Genomic DNA, 14,787 nt, shown 5'->3' with positions numbered 1-14,787 from the left:
TTTTGAACTTGCTCACTTCCATTCAGTCGGAATGATTATTAAGGATGATGATGATGATGATGATGATGATGTGCTGACGGATCAATTACGATAACGAACTTCGTTAGGAAAATTCGCCGATGTGACATTCGCTCCCCCATTTCTCATACACGTGATTGACATAAACGCTTCAACTGATTGTATATCAATAGCCAATAATGAATGCTTACCTTTCCGAAGCTCCCTTTTCCGATGTTCCTCAGAATTTGAAAGTGGTCAAAGTTAACTGCAAGTAGAATTGGGATAAAATAAAATTCCGTCATTAAAAATGTTGATAAGAACCGTCGCTTAAGCTGAAATCACTTCCCGGGCCCGGAGAAGTTTGCAACAAAATCATTAAAATTCATTTCAAGTAGAAGGCCTTTCCGCCTCCACAGTCCAGATTTGCCATGAAATTCCTTTCCTATGAGCTTACGTTGTTGATGATGACGATGATGATGATGATTATGACAACGAGGAGTGAGGGAGGCGGACAGCCCAACCAATATTCCTAGCCACAGGGATTCCGGGCAAAGTGGATGCCGCTTGTTGACATAACATCGAAAAGATTTCAGAAGATTTTCTTCGCAACGAACGGTCGATTCTTAGCCCATGCCGATTACTTAGTACTATGGAGAGCAGCGAGAAGGAGGACCCAAGGCGAAGAAAGTACGACCCGTGTCATTTTGTGACGGCCCCGGATGGCGCTATAGGAGTAGGAAATGGGCTTCGAGTTTGATGGGAATAAAAAGAGTACTAGATAGAGATATGTATGTCTGTTGCCGTAGTGTGAGACAGCATATTATTATAGTGCTGTGTGTGAGTTTACGATCGACTGCCGGAGGAGCAGATGGATCCGGAGCTAATAAATGTACCCTTGAGTATGCGGAATCGCTTTACTGGCACAAGAGGATGAATGACGAAATTGATTGGGGCCGGTCATATGTTGCGGGTCGTCTCACTGGGAGAGTATTTGAATACGATTAGGTTGTCCGGAAAATTTTGCCCTACATTTGTCATCCTTCCCTTGGGGGGAAAAATTGCCTATTTGATGAATGTTAATTTTATACCCCGAATTCTATCCTATTTCAGTTCCAATGTGCCTTTCATTAAATTCATTCCGGGAAATTGCTACACAAATTACTTTTCAAACTTATCGAGTCTCTTGTATAACCGGATATTTCCGTAGATTTTTGAACTCATCCATAAGTCTGAACTTTCATGCAGCTACTGGAACTGCTCTTAAGATCTCTGAAATTCACCAAAGATCTCTAGATCTACCTTTCCTGAGGTACTTGAAGCTTCTTAAATGTTTGCACAGTTTTCCTCAAATTCACTTCACATCTTTGAATTTCTTTGACTTACGTTAAGTTCTCTTAAAATTCTCGAAATTCCAAGAACTTCTTGAAAGTTTCTGCACATTTTTTGCAGCTAAAGAAACTGCTTGGAAGTTCTTAAGACTTTCTTGAAGTTCTCCATATTTTCAAGATGTTTTAAGAACTTCCTTTATGTTCCCACTGCCCTTACCTCGGGAGATTTTTGAAGTGAAAAAAGTTCAAACTTTGGGGATTTTGCGCCAAATCATGTTACTTTTTCCCCAAACATTTCATGGCACCCTAGTGTATACGTTTGCAATGCGCTTTGTGGATAGCCCTACTGTATTAGTATTTTAAATGCATTCGATTTTAACAGGTTCAGGTTAATTTGGAAGTTACAGTACATTGTGAGATTTCCTCCAGAACTTGGTCGGTTTCATCGACCCTTGCCATGAGTCATTACTTTCGTGAGGAATTCATGAGTGCGACGAACACGAAGCTGAACAAGGATTTTATGAACATTATCCACTCAAGTCCGAACTTGTTCTGGATGTGTGACGAGTGCTTAACTTTGAATAAATGTGTCAGGTTTAAAACCACAGTCTCGTCATTTGGAAGCGCAATCAACTCTATTACCGAGAGGCAAGAAATTGCATATGCTGATGGCTAAACAACGGCAGCGAATTGCTCAGTTGACAAGACGAATCGCGTAATCTACTCCGACAAATCTGAATTCCGTTCCCACCCGTCAACTCCCATTGAAACGTCGCCGTGATGAAGCCCTGCTGACTAACAAACCACTTGTTGGTGGTACTAAAGCGGTGACTGATGCTGATGTTCGGACCGTTCCCGAGCCTGCTGAGTTGTTCTGGCTGTACCTCTCCCGTATTCACCCTAGCGTGAAACCGGAATCAATTGAGAAACAGGTTAAAACTAGCGTTCAGTGCGAAGATCCGGTAAAGGGTGTGCCACTTGTGAAAAAAGGATCCGATACGAGTCACATGAGCTTTATTTTGGAATGGCTCCAAAGCTACGCGAAGTTGCTTTAAGTTCGGATACTTGGCCAGAGGGGATTTTGTTCCGAGAATTCGAGGCCACATGATCAAAGAACATGTGGATGCCTCGTTTGAACACGCCGGCTATCACAATTTCTCATGTTCCGGGTCCTTCGCATTATTCAACTTCCGTCGTTGGATTGGATGGCCTCTAAATAATTCCGAGTTGCATGCAGCGTTGCTGCGTTGCGCTGTTTTCCGTACTGAGTACCAATGCTACCAACGCCAGGAAGACAACTCCCACACCTGGACCCTTTACCTATCGACCTATCAACTCATAGATCGGAGACCTACGGCTTTATTTCCATTCCGAAGGAAGGCATGATAAGAGATTTTATGTCTCAGAACCACCTTGGACGCCTTGCCCTGTTCCTTCGGAAAAGCTATTTAACTCCCAGCGTCGCGTTCTACTCGGCTAACCCCCGGCGGTAGATTCAGCCTACTCCGACGGAGAGTTCTCCCGGCTTCGGCTTTCACTTCGCACTTGTGTGAGTACATTACTACTTTCTAGCTGGTCTTCTCGCCATTTTCGCTGCAGCACTGACATGATCTGCGTTACTGCTCTGCTGACGGCGTTAAAGGCGCCCTCCTGTCGACACATTTCTTCGACGACATTCTCCGCTCTAAGGACGAGCAACTCCTCTCGCACAGCATCAAATCTAGGACATTCGAAGGGCACGTGCTCTGGTGATTCCTCCACATTCCCACACTCCGGACAGAAGGGTGACGTTGTGTGTCCGAACCGATGCAAGCAGCCATGACCAGACAAGAACTGCGTCAAGTGGAAGTTGACTTCTCCATGACTCCTGTTCACCCAGGTCGAAAGAATGGGTATTAGCCTGTGTGTTCATCTACCGTTCTCTGCTGCATCCCACTCCTGCTGCCACTTAGCCATCGACTCCGTTCTCACCATTTTTCGTACTCCTCTGGTTTCTCTCGTCATATAGCACTTGTAGTCCTCCGCCAAGGTGATGGCGATTGGGATCATACCGGCGATAACGCATACTGCCTCCATCGAAATGGTTCTGTACGCACTCACGACTCGCATGGCCATGACCAGGAACGTACTGCTCAATTTCCTTTGGTTCTGCTTCGTTTTCAGCGCTTCAATCCAGGCTGGACCTCCGTACCTTAGTATCGATGAGGACACACTAGCCAGAAGACGCCTCTTGCTGCTGCTTGGACCAGAATTGCAGTTACTGACCAACATCACTTCACTGGGCTATCTGCAGCTTCGCTCCTTGCATCCAGTTACCAATCGTATCTATCGCCTCGGCCGCCAGCATTTCCACTTCTTCCAGCGTCTCACTGGTTACCGTCAAGACGACATCGTCCGCAAAGCCAGCGATCTCAACTCCTTTGGGCAGCTTGAGCGTCAGCACGCCATTGTACATTCCGTTACATAGCGTGGGACCTGGAATGGAGCCTTGTGGAACTCACGCCGTGATTCTAAGCGATTTCTGTCCCGTGTCTGTCTCGTAGACCAGGACCCGGTTCTGGAAGTAACTACTTACAATCCTGCAAAGGTACACACTTAGAAAAATTCATGTAAATTTAGGTGCTCTGAGAGTGACACGTACGAGCGTCAATTTTGACATAAATTTGAGTCATAACAGACGTGAAATATAGCTCAATCAAACGTACTTTTCGTCGAGCAACGAACTTTTCAGTCTCGGAGCACATAATATTACATGAAATGTTTGCTTACGTCTCATCTTTTATGTCAAAGACGGATTCCGTGACGTGTAAAATTAGTTATTTCTAAGTGTGTAGTCTGGAACTCTCATTCTACGAAACGCCTTGGCGATGGCCTCCCATCTGCATCCCATCGCTATTGAATGCATTCTTCACATCTATCGTAATCACGGCGCAGTATCGATTTTCTCTCTGCTTCTGTTTGGAAGCTTTCTCGGCTCTGTCAATCACTGTCCGAATTGCATCCACAGTCGATCTACCTTTACGGAATCCGAACTGCCTCTCCGACAATGCGACAATCCAGCAAGGATATTGGCCTATACGGTGCAGAGTCGCCCGGCGGTTTTCCGGGCTTCGGCAACAGCACAAGCTTTTGTACCTTCCACCTATCAGGGAACTGACCCTCGTCCAGACATTTCTGCAGCACCATCCTGAACATGTCCGGGAACGTCTGGATCGCCGCCTCCAACGCCACGTTGGGAATTCCATCCGGGCCGGGAGCTTTATTCGCCTTCAACCCTTTCACTGCTGCTATGAGTTCCTCGTTGGAGACTTGTTCATTGTTATCTTCATCGTAGGTGGCCAGGTCGTTGGATCATGCTGTGGGAAAAGTCCTTCCACGATGACTTTCAGCACACATTTGGGACACATTTCAACCGGCATAGTTGGACCGCTGATCTTTGCCATCGCGATTCGGTGGCCCCAGGGGTTGGCATTGGCATCGCGGCACAGTTCCTTGAAACTGTTTGACTTGCTCAGCTTTATCTTTCGTTTTAGTGCAGCTCTGGCCTCTCTGAAGACCACCCTGTGCTCCTCTCTATCTGCTTCCGTTCTTGCTCTCTGAACGCGCCTTCTGGCTAGAAGACAACTAGCATGGAGGGTGTTAATTTCCTCGTTCCACCAGTAAACTGGACGCCGCCTGTTCGTTGGTTCCAGTTTCTCGGCATAGTTGTGTCACATGCCCTTGCTAATGATTCGGTCAACTCGTTCGCGCTTAGACCCGGGACGCTGCTGTCTACCCTTAGAGATTCGATGAAGAAATCTTTATTGAATGCCTTCGTCTTCCACTCGCTTACTTTCGTCCTCCGCATTCCCACCGGTGTCCGTTCACCGATACTGTACCGGATCACCTGATGGTCACTATGGGTGTACTCTTCGCACACTCTCCAGTTCATATTTGCCACCAGCGACGTACTGCTACCTCTTGCGTTGGTACACCTGCTCCCCCAATCCACTGCCCAAGCATTGAAATCTCCTGCGATGACGACTGGTCTCCGTCCAATGAGCTCTCCGGTGAGCCCATCTAGCATCTGGTGGAACTGCTCAATTGTCCATCTCGGGGGTGCGTAGCAACTACATACAAAGATTCCATTGATTTTGGCGATCACGAAACCTTCGTATGAGCCCGCCATCACTTGTTGAGTGGGATACCTGCCCATGACTTGTATGGCCGCCATTCCTGCTCTATCCGCCACCCAGTTACCATTATCCACAGGGACTCGATATGGCTCAGCAATGAGAGCAACGTCGCATTTTGTTTCCGTTGTTGACTGCCACAACAGTTGCTGTGCTGTGTTGCAATGATTGAGAGTTATTTGGGTTACCTCCATTATTGCTGGCCCACCATCGGCTTCTTGAGCGCTGGGCACCTGAAACTTCCCGTCACATGGCCGTTTCCGTCCTCCTTTTTGCAGAGCATGCACCTCGGTGACTTTGTACAATCTTTTGCAACGTGCCCCTTCTCTCCGCATTTCCTGCACAGATCAAATCTGTCAGCGCCTTTGCAGTTCATCGCCTGGTGACCGAAGACCATTCATTTGTAGCATCTCTCCATTTTCTTAGACACCCGAGGAATAGCTTTCAACGGGCACACTGACTGTGTGTGTGTGTGTCATCGGTGTAACCGGTTCTGTTTTTTTTTAATTTAAAGCAGAAAAAATCACGTCAATCCAATAAAGCGAACACAATTAACAATCAAAAATTTCCACCACCACCACCAACACCGCCGACGACAGTTTAACCAATCACACGAATGATAAAAGCGCCCCTGTCAGTTTCACCGGTTAGTGTCAATTTCCTTGCCCCGTTAATCCTTTTATCTTGCCATTAAAAATTAATGTATTCAGTCCCATTTTTGGACTCGCTTTTTTTTTATTTCCAGACAAGCGAACAATTTGGTAGATTAAAAGCCGCCGGAAAACGTTCTGGGAAAAATATTTCGTTAAACGAAACCCTACATAAGCATGAGCATGATGCTGCCTGCCTATCTCGCACCGCTTCTTTTTTTTTTTTTTTTTTGGTCGGCCAGCATACATCATCCGACTAAATTGGCAGAGTGGAACCTTTTGGCTGCAGAGAAAAAAAAACCGTTTTTCTCGTTTTTTCTTCGAATGCTAATGGGATGGGTATTATCATAAAATTTAATGTTCTTTCACATACGTGATAGGTGAAACCGAGAGGAAACGCAGTGAAAATTAGGTGAGAAGTCAGCACCAATGTTTCGGTGAAATTGAGTTCCACCGAGGGGAATTCAGCTGAAGCTTATTTTCACCAACTGGCTTTCAGCTTTGGTCCTGCCCTCCGTCCGGCTTGAAATGTAATCAAGCAAGTTGATTTATTCATGGAGCCACAGAAAGTGTTTGGCAGAGCACAACATAACAATAGAGGAATAGGGCCACTCTTGCACTAATAGCGTACCTTTTCGTTTGGCAACGGTTGATGTTTAACCGTACAGAAGTCCGAGCTGCTAATTGGATTGACCCATTCATCACGCTCCGACCCTCGCCGGATGATGTTGACTCCGGAGGATTTGAATTATTAACGTGCAACAGTCCAATTTGCGCTCATCACCACCACTACCACCACCTCCGTCATCAGCATCATCGTTATCCGGATCTGCCGAGATTGGATCGGGAGAGATTTGCGGTTTACCGGCTCCCGAAAATCATCCCGACATAAGCACAGGAATTTTGGTTGTATATTAGGCAGATTTAAGCGGTAAACTGCTGTGTTCCATTCTCTCCAACACAGTTCAAGGAATGCTGACTATAATAGAGAAATTATTAATATTTACAGGGTGTCTGCAAATTATCCGTACAGACTTTGACAGCATGCCTCTATACCACCAAACGGATTAAGCTAAGCACACCTATATGGTTTAATATCTTGACCTATTGTCTTTATATGCAGTTAGTTTGGTAAAGTTGTGATTTCAAATTTCTGCAAAATGAAGCCGAATAGCTGTTGTTGAACTTTTTCGTCAAGAAAAAACTGTGTGAAAGATTTGCAAAGACGCTGAATATGGTGAAATCTACTGTGAGTGACTCAATAAAACGAAGAGGAAAAAAACCACACTGTCCGGACTCCACAAATGCGCGAGACAATCCGGCGACGAATCAAGCGAAATTCAACAAAATCCATCCGAAAGTTGGCGAAATCACTGGAAATGTCGAAATCTTCCGCTGACGTCATGATGACTTGAAGCCTAAATCATATAGAGATCTCCAAGCGCAATCTCACTTACACTAAAATCCTACATCCATATATAAAAATGAAGAAGAAGAAGAACCAAAAAGGTATCGAGATATCACAACTACTTAAAAAGGTAGCGCGCGGTATCACGCACACTTTTGTGCATCTGGAGAACTCTATAAACTATGCAAAAACCACTACATGAATGACACCATGAAAACAAATCGGTTCATAGGAAGGTTAAGGTTCTTCTGAACCGGTTGTCAGAGGGCCGCCATTAGTCAGTGCTGTTTACCGATGAAAACATTTTCACTATCGAGCAGAATCACAACCACCAGAATGATCGGCAGTTTTTTTTATCTAGTTCGTTTATTTGGAAGGCTCAATCGCGTTAGCTTTACGGAGCCGATAATTCATTGTTCACTGTGTGTAACAAGATTCACTTAATTCTATGTCTAGTAGGAGTTGGGCCGATTACTCGCGGCTTACTCGAGGTTAAAAGGGTACATTTTCGAAGGATAGGATCAGGGGAGGAGCTTGGGGTAGGGTTTCGTTGTCTCATCAGAGCGTTGTCGCCAGTATGAACGGTAGTGCTGTTCTAGCTTCGTCCGGAGTTCGACCGGCTATGGTGGGTGACCAGTGGGCGACGATGAGACTCATCGAGACGGGGGGACAAGACAAACAAAAACTAATAAAGAGAGACAAAAGACAAAAGGAATTAAATTCTTATACTAGACATTTGAAGAAAAACATAAACGGACTGCATATAGCAGAGATCACGGGTTGCCAACACGTCTCTGATAGGAACATAGGGTTGTCTTCCTTGGACCTCGAGGGCTATGATCGGTAGTTGCTTCCTGTTACTTCTAAAAATAGAGGAAGTATTTCAAGGAGTAATCATCCCGCTTCCGTCATGGTTTGGGCTAGAATAACTCACACCGGCAAAACCCCGTTGATTTTCATAGACAAAAGGGTAAAAGTGAACCAAGCAGTGTATCAGAAGCTGTTGACTGACTCAGTAGCTCCCTGGGCACTACAGCATTTCGACAAGAACGATTGGATATTTCAGCAAGACTGGACGCCGGCTCATGGGGTAGAAAAGACTATTAGCAACCGGTGGAAACTAACGATTTTAAATTGGATCACACTGGACTAGCCTATTGGTCCAACGTACATCGATGAACGTACCCCATTCTAGTCGAAATTCTAGTACTACACTATTTTTGTTTTGATTCGCTATGAAAGTTTGACAGATAAAATGAGGGGTTCGTGGATTTTCCTATGTTTCGAGGGATGCATCGGATAATGTTGGGGCCCAAAGAGAGTACCAGAGCTGAGCCAAAAAGTTGAGCACGTTTCTTCGGAATCTTCTGGGGCCACATTGCGCATCTCGAAACGAAAAACTTTTTCATACAAGCGTTCGTACAAAAAGTCTTTCGTTTCGAGATGCGCAAGGTGACCCCTGGTCTTAGAGTTACCTCTATGCTATTAGTCTCTGTGAACGCCTTTTCCGAGCTTTTTGACAAAAGAAGAATGGCCTTCCAACTCACAGGATTTCAATCCAATTGACTATTCGGTATGGTGACTCTTGGAGTCAAGAGCCTGCAGAACCCCGCATAAGTCACTGGAACGTTTGACAGCATCTCTTCTAAAGGCTTGGGAAGGAATATCTGAAGAAGAAATTGCGGCCATCGTAGATAACTTCTCGAAACCTTTGAAGGCGTTTATGTCAGCACGGGGCGGCCATTTTGAAATGAACAAATAAGACTGTTTTCTTCTATAAAGTTGTCAATAAAAGATAATTTCAACTCCATTTTGTTGTACGGATTATACGGAGACACCCTGTATAATATCTACAAAAAAAAATTCCAAGATTCATAAGGATAATTTGTCATTTAAGAAGGAAAGTAGTACTAGAACTTTTGTTTTAATATTTAGACGTTTAATGTTTTGGGTGAAGTTTTTGTACTTGAAAACTCGCCGATTTTAGAAGTGCGTACCCCACCCCCCTCAAATACATGCTCTTCCAGTCAAAAGCGCCCATAATTGTAATATAGCTGCATATGTGCCTACATGCAATTCAGTTGCCTCTAACTGACACTGGAGTAGGGGTAACACTTTTCTGCAATCAGCATATCCACAGAGTACAGACAACAATCAATACGAAACTAACGATTTTAAATTGGCTCACCACTTTAGTAGCCTATTGGTCCCAAGCAAACGATTAACGTACCCTTTTCTAGTTGAAATTCTATTACTACACTATGTTTGTTTTGATTCGCTATGAAAGTTTGACAGATAACATCAGGGGTGTGTGGATTCATGCAGAACATGCAGGGGTGAGTGAAATAGCTTGGGACTGCTTGGGACCGTTGTTCTGGTACTGAGTGAGCCAAAAATAATAATGATTTTCTTCGGGACCCAGTGGTCTTAGAGTTACCTCTATGGTACAGACGTCCAACTTCCACCAGAAACTTGTGTAAAGAAAAGTGCGAACGACGCCGTTACGTAGCGCTAGCATCTCCTGATTTCCTCTATAAATTTTCCACTTTCGACCAATTTGGCGCCAGTGTCGATAAATTTTCGGTTGAAAATTACCACTCGGCACTTAGTGTCTAGTGTAAGTTGTGCAACTTCAGTGCCATCATGTTGTCAGAGAGGGTTTTTAAGTGGGGAAGTCTGCGTTGGTGGCGCTTCAGTCGACAAGGACAAAAGTTTTTACAGAAATTTAGTATGAGCGTATGAGCCTCAACGTCTGTTCTCTGTGGTTGAACCCAGACCCTGATAAGCTGAACCCCTAGTCGACTGTTCTATCCCACCATGCTCTTATTTTTCACTGCCGTCGTTCACAAATAAAGGGCCACCCACATTAGATCAGTTTGCGTTGAGATGATGAAAATTTGATAGTTATACAATAGATTTAGCTGTCACTTTGCCGCAACGCGTCAAATTCGGATCTAATGTGGGTGGCCATTAAGAACTCGGAAGCGATCATAACGAAACTGCATACCATTCAGCGAGAATAAGAACTGCATAATTTAAGGCCATCGTTCGGACGTTTTGAGCCGTTTGTCTGTGATTTGGGTGGCTTTTCAGGAAATCTCCCGAAAATTCGGTGAAAAAAGGGAATTTCGGGAAAAACAAACCGTGCGATTGTGACCAAGAATTTTTTTTTTTCTAATATTGGTTGTCCCAGAATGTCTAAACACGACTTTGCAACACCCCTGCTTGTTTCATATGACGTTTAAACAGCTGATTATCACGCTGCGTCATTGTTTGCATTTCGTCCAACAGTTTTGTGTATCGCAAGTGTCGGTTCTTTACATTTCCGTGACAATCCATAGCATTTCCCGGAAAAGCGCAAACAGATCGTGCAGAAATGGTATACTATCAACCGGTGGAAACTCACGATTTAATATTGGTTCACTACTTGACTAGCCTATTGGTTCCAAGCAAATCGATTAACGTAATCCATTCCAGTTGATCACGCCTTCCTTCGGATGGGAAGTAAAGCCGTTGGTCTCCGGTTCATGAGTTGATGGGTCGATAGGTAGGGTCCAGGTGTGGGAGCTGCCTTCCAGGCATGTCGGTAGCATTGGTGATCGACGGAAAACAACCACTCGGCACTGATGATAAGGGCTCCGTCTATGTGATGGTAGAACAACCAAAGAGGTTTATTTATGCTGCGGCGGTTCCTTTTATAGCTGTCAGTTAACGGAAGAAAGAGAAGGAACAGTCGGAACTGCACAAACGTCAATAAACGCACAGTTCTGCTGCACGGTCGATCCCATAATCGATGAACGGGGAGTGGTAGTTTGATGGCGAGATTGATGATCGATGATGCCCACTGACGTATAGGTGTCTCTGCTCGCATATGCGAACATACTGGCCCCTTCGAAGATCGCATTCTGACTGTTTAATTGATGTCCAAGATGATGATGCTGTCCCCACGTCGATTGTCGATCAACTCGATGTTGTGATGAGAAATGTCAATTGATGCTTGCGTTGGCGGTGGTGTTTTGCATTGATTGTTGTCCCTTGTCTTGTAATTGTTTATTTCAGGTGCTCTTCGTTGGAAACGTTTGTGGATGGATTTCTGCTTCATTTGATGTTGTTCACTGGATATCAGAAGGAGGAATTGGCAGAATGGCGATTTTCGAAACCGGTCGAGTATACTGTCCTGTTGGTGTTTTCAATGTGACGACGCGAGTAATGCCGTCCTTCCCTGGATGCAAATCGACGATCCGAGCAGTAGGCCACTGGATAGGTGCTACGTTGTCCTCCTTCAGAAGCACAAGCTGGCCCGTTTGGATGTGTACTGGAGGATTTATCCATTTGGAGCGACTTTGAAGAGTGCAGAGATACTCGATATGCCATCGCTGCCAAAATTGTTGCAGTAGTTTCTGAAGCTGTTGGAAGTGTCTCAGGTGATTGAATGGAATGGTGGTGACATCAGTATCTGGAACGGCCTTCAGAGACGATCCAGTGAGGAGATGTCCTGGACTGAGGGGCTCGAAGTCGGTGGGATCATCGCTGAGAGGTACTAACGGTCTCGAGTTAAGGCAACACTCGATCTGTGCTAGCAGAGTTTGCATGTCTTCCATACCCAATTTCATTGTTCCCGCAGCTCGAACGAAGTGTTTTTGAGCGGACTGAATAGCTGCCTCCCACAAACCTCCAAAGTGTGAGGCTTTGGGAGTATTAAAACGCCATCGTATCCCGTTGTTGGCGCATTCTTCGGTGATTGATCGGTGATGCTCATTGCTTCGGACAAGATGCTGTAGTTCGTTGTTGGCACCTACAAAATTTCTCCCGTTGCCGCTGAAGATTTCGGCACACAGCCCACGACGTGCGACGAAGCGTCCTTGTAACAAACTATAGATTTATCGAACAACTCGACAAAGCGAGCAAAGACCGAGCTGAACTGCTTGACGTTCAAGCAGAGAATGGATGAGAACACACAACCTCATCGCACAAACACGATGACGATATACGAGACTCGATAAGCGCCTTTCGTGCGGGAGGCGGAGCACCAGCACGCAGCAAGCAAAGAGAAGAAGAAAATGCACACACAGAGCATGGCACGAGCTAAACTGCTAACGTTAAAAACCAAACGCGAACTACATGAACTTCATGATAGTGTGTATCAAAAATTTCAGGAAAATTACGGGAGCTTCTGCAAAGACCGAAGAAGTCCAACGCAGTTCAATTTACTGCAGGAAAATTAGGGGATCTGGAGAACTTCATTGAATATAAGAGATCTTTAGAACAATTCCATTAACTTCAGGGAATCACCCAGAAACGTATAGAAAAATCAAGAAGAATTCTTCATTTTTTCCGCTAATCAGTCTACAAGAAAAAGTACTGATTACAGTTTTATCACCGTCAACGTTTCGATCCAAGGGATGAGATCTTCGTTAGGGCTAGTTTTAGATTAAGATAGTAAAATTGTTAGCGCTGAACGAAAGACGGGATAAATGTATGTCCCCTGAGTAAGGCCAAGTCCAAAGACCGAAACGTCTGCCAAATATGATCCTTTAGTTATGGTTATTTAAATAGTTATGGAGAACTAAATTGTGTGTAAATTCCCAAATCACAATTATGGTCTCCCTGGAAAGGGGTGCATGGATTTGAGATGATCGAGCACTCATATGAAAACTCTGTAAGTAACCAGTTCTTAATTTACCATGACAACACTGCTTGAAAACAACCTGAACCACAGAGAACAAACGTTGAATATCGATCAAAATTTCTATAAAATCTAGCGTAACGATTCCTATTCGACTTAAGCGTAACCAACGCCGACATCAAAAAAGGAACGAGAGATTCGACCCAACGATATAGTTCAGCCCAATAAGTTACTTTTGAGTAAATTGCATGTTCTCAAATTTACGTGAATTAAACTTATTTTTGGGTAGAATATACTTAAGAGTAGGTAATTTTTCTTTTGCTGGTGTTAAATGGAAACAACTATATGCGATTTACTCAAATCTGGGTTATTGGGCTGAACCCCGGAATTGAGGGAAAAGCAGTTAATTTTGGGTAGTTTTTCATCGCCGTGTCAGTGAAACTTATTTTTGCCGAGATTTGCACAGCCGAGCTCGGTAGAAAAAAAAACTAAGTGTGCAAGACACTCGCGCTCACTCTCCCTATGTTGACATTCTCTATCCTTCTATCATCCTTTCCATGCAACAATATGGGTATTTTTGGAACGAAGATGACGTGTAGATATTAAAATTCAACGTACGCCGCCATTTTTGAATCCACGATGGCGGACATCGGTTTATGAAAAAAATATGCGGAGCAATATATATATTTTTTTTCTTAAGTGGATTTCATTAAATAAAAACAAGAAGTATAGGCCAAATTCAACGCTAACCATGTTGAGCTAATTTGTGCTTGGTGGACATAAATAAGGTGATATAGGTGATGATCTGAGGAACCTGCTATTGGAGAGAATATCTGAGAGATGTGATTTGAAATGTTGGCCAGAAGAAGATTTCTAAGCAATCCTGTATTTGACAGAATAGCAGGGAGATGTGATTTGAATTGAAGAGCCGTTGTAAATCTTCAGAATGATCTATGATTACCTGGAGATATTTGGAATATTTTCTGAGCATCCTGATTTTCGATATGATATGAAATGATATGCAACTACCACTCACTGTAGCAAGACAACTATCGGTACACTCTGTACTATCCTCGCTGTTCGACTTGAACAAGTTAAATAACCTCTAATTGTACTCAACCTGCCACTGTATGAAGGGCTAAACACGGTTTGGGTGAATCCGTGGGCAACATCCCCCACGTGCTTCCAAGCGATAAAAGAGAATCTCCTTCCAAAAACAAAATCAAACAACCGGTAAAAAACAGGCCATCCAACAGGAGGATGTCCCAATGAGTGGGTAGAAGAGCCCACCCTCTTTTCAAATCGATATTAAAGTTTGCAGTGCCTATCATAATGAAAACTCATTTTGATTTCAATTGTCGCGACAGAAGTCTGATATCATATTTTGCTTTCATTATGCAGTCAAGACTTTTTAAATCAAAGCAACTTAACTTGAAGTTCTGCTGTTAATTTCTTGTTTAAAATTTGATTTAAGTTCATCTGTCGTTGAACTAACGATTATTGTTTATTTGTTTTGTTTAACACATTTTAGGTCATTCGTGACTAGCCCAAGGTGACAGTTGAGCTCAAATCTTTCAGCGTGAGAAGCAGGGATGCTAACCAT

At 44.0% G+C, this 14,787-nt stretch overlaps 1 long non-coding RNA gene across 2 annotated transcripts in view; it reads right to left on the bottom strand.

The window, feature by feature from the left end:
• Positions 1-201: 201 nt before the first annotated feature.
• Positions 202-14,787, bottom strand: part of LOC135708067 (uncharacterized) — a 72,275-nt gene continuing 57,689 nt past the window's right edge. For both annotated transcript variants that reach the window (XR_010518279.1, XR_010518280.1), the window contains exon 3: positions 202-265. This is a non-coding gene — a long non-coding RNA (uncharacterized LOC135708067). The remainder of the gene's footprint in view (positions 266-14,787) is intronic.

Source organism: Ochlerotatus camptorhynchus, unplaced genomic scaffold, assembly GCF_037179485.1.
Source record: "Ochlerotatus camptorhynchus isolate MF236.1 unplaced genomic scaffold, CSIRO-AGI_Acam_v1.1 ptg000325l, whole genome shotgun sequence".
Taxonomy (NCBI): Eukaryota; Metazoa; Arthropoda; class Insecta; order Diptera; family Culicidae; genus Ochlerotatus; species Ochlerotatus camptorhynchus.
This window is presented reverse-complemented; position numbering and strand designations above follow the sequence as displayed.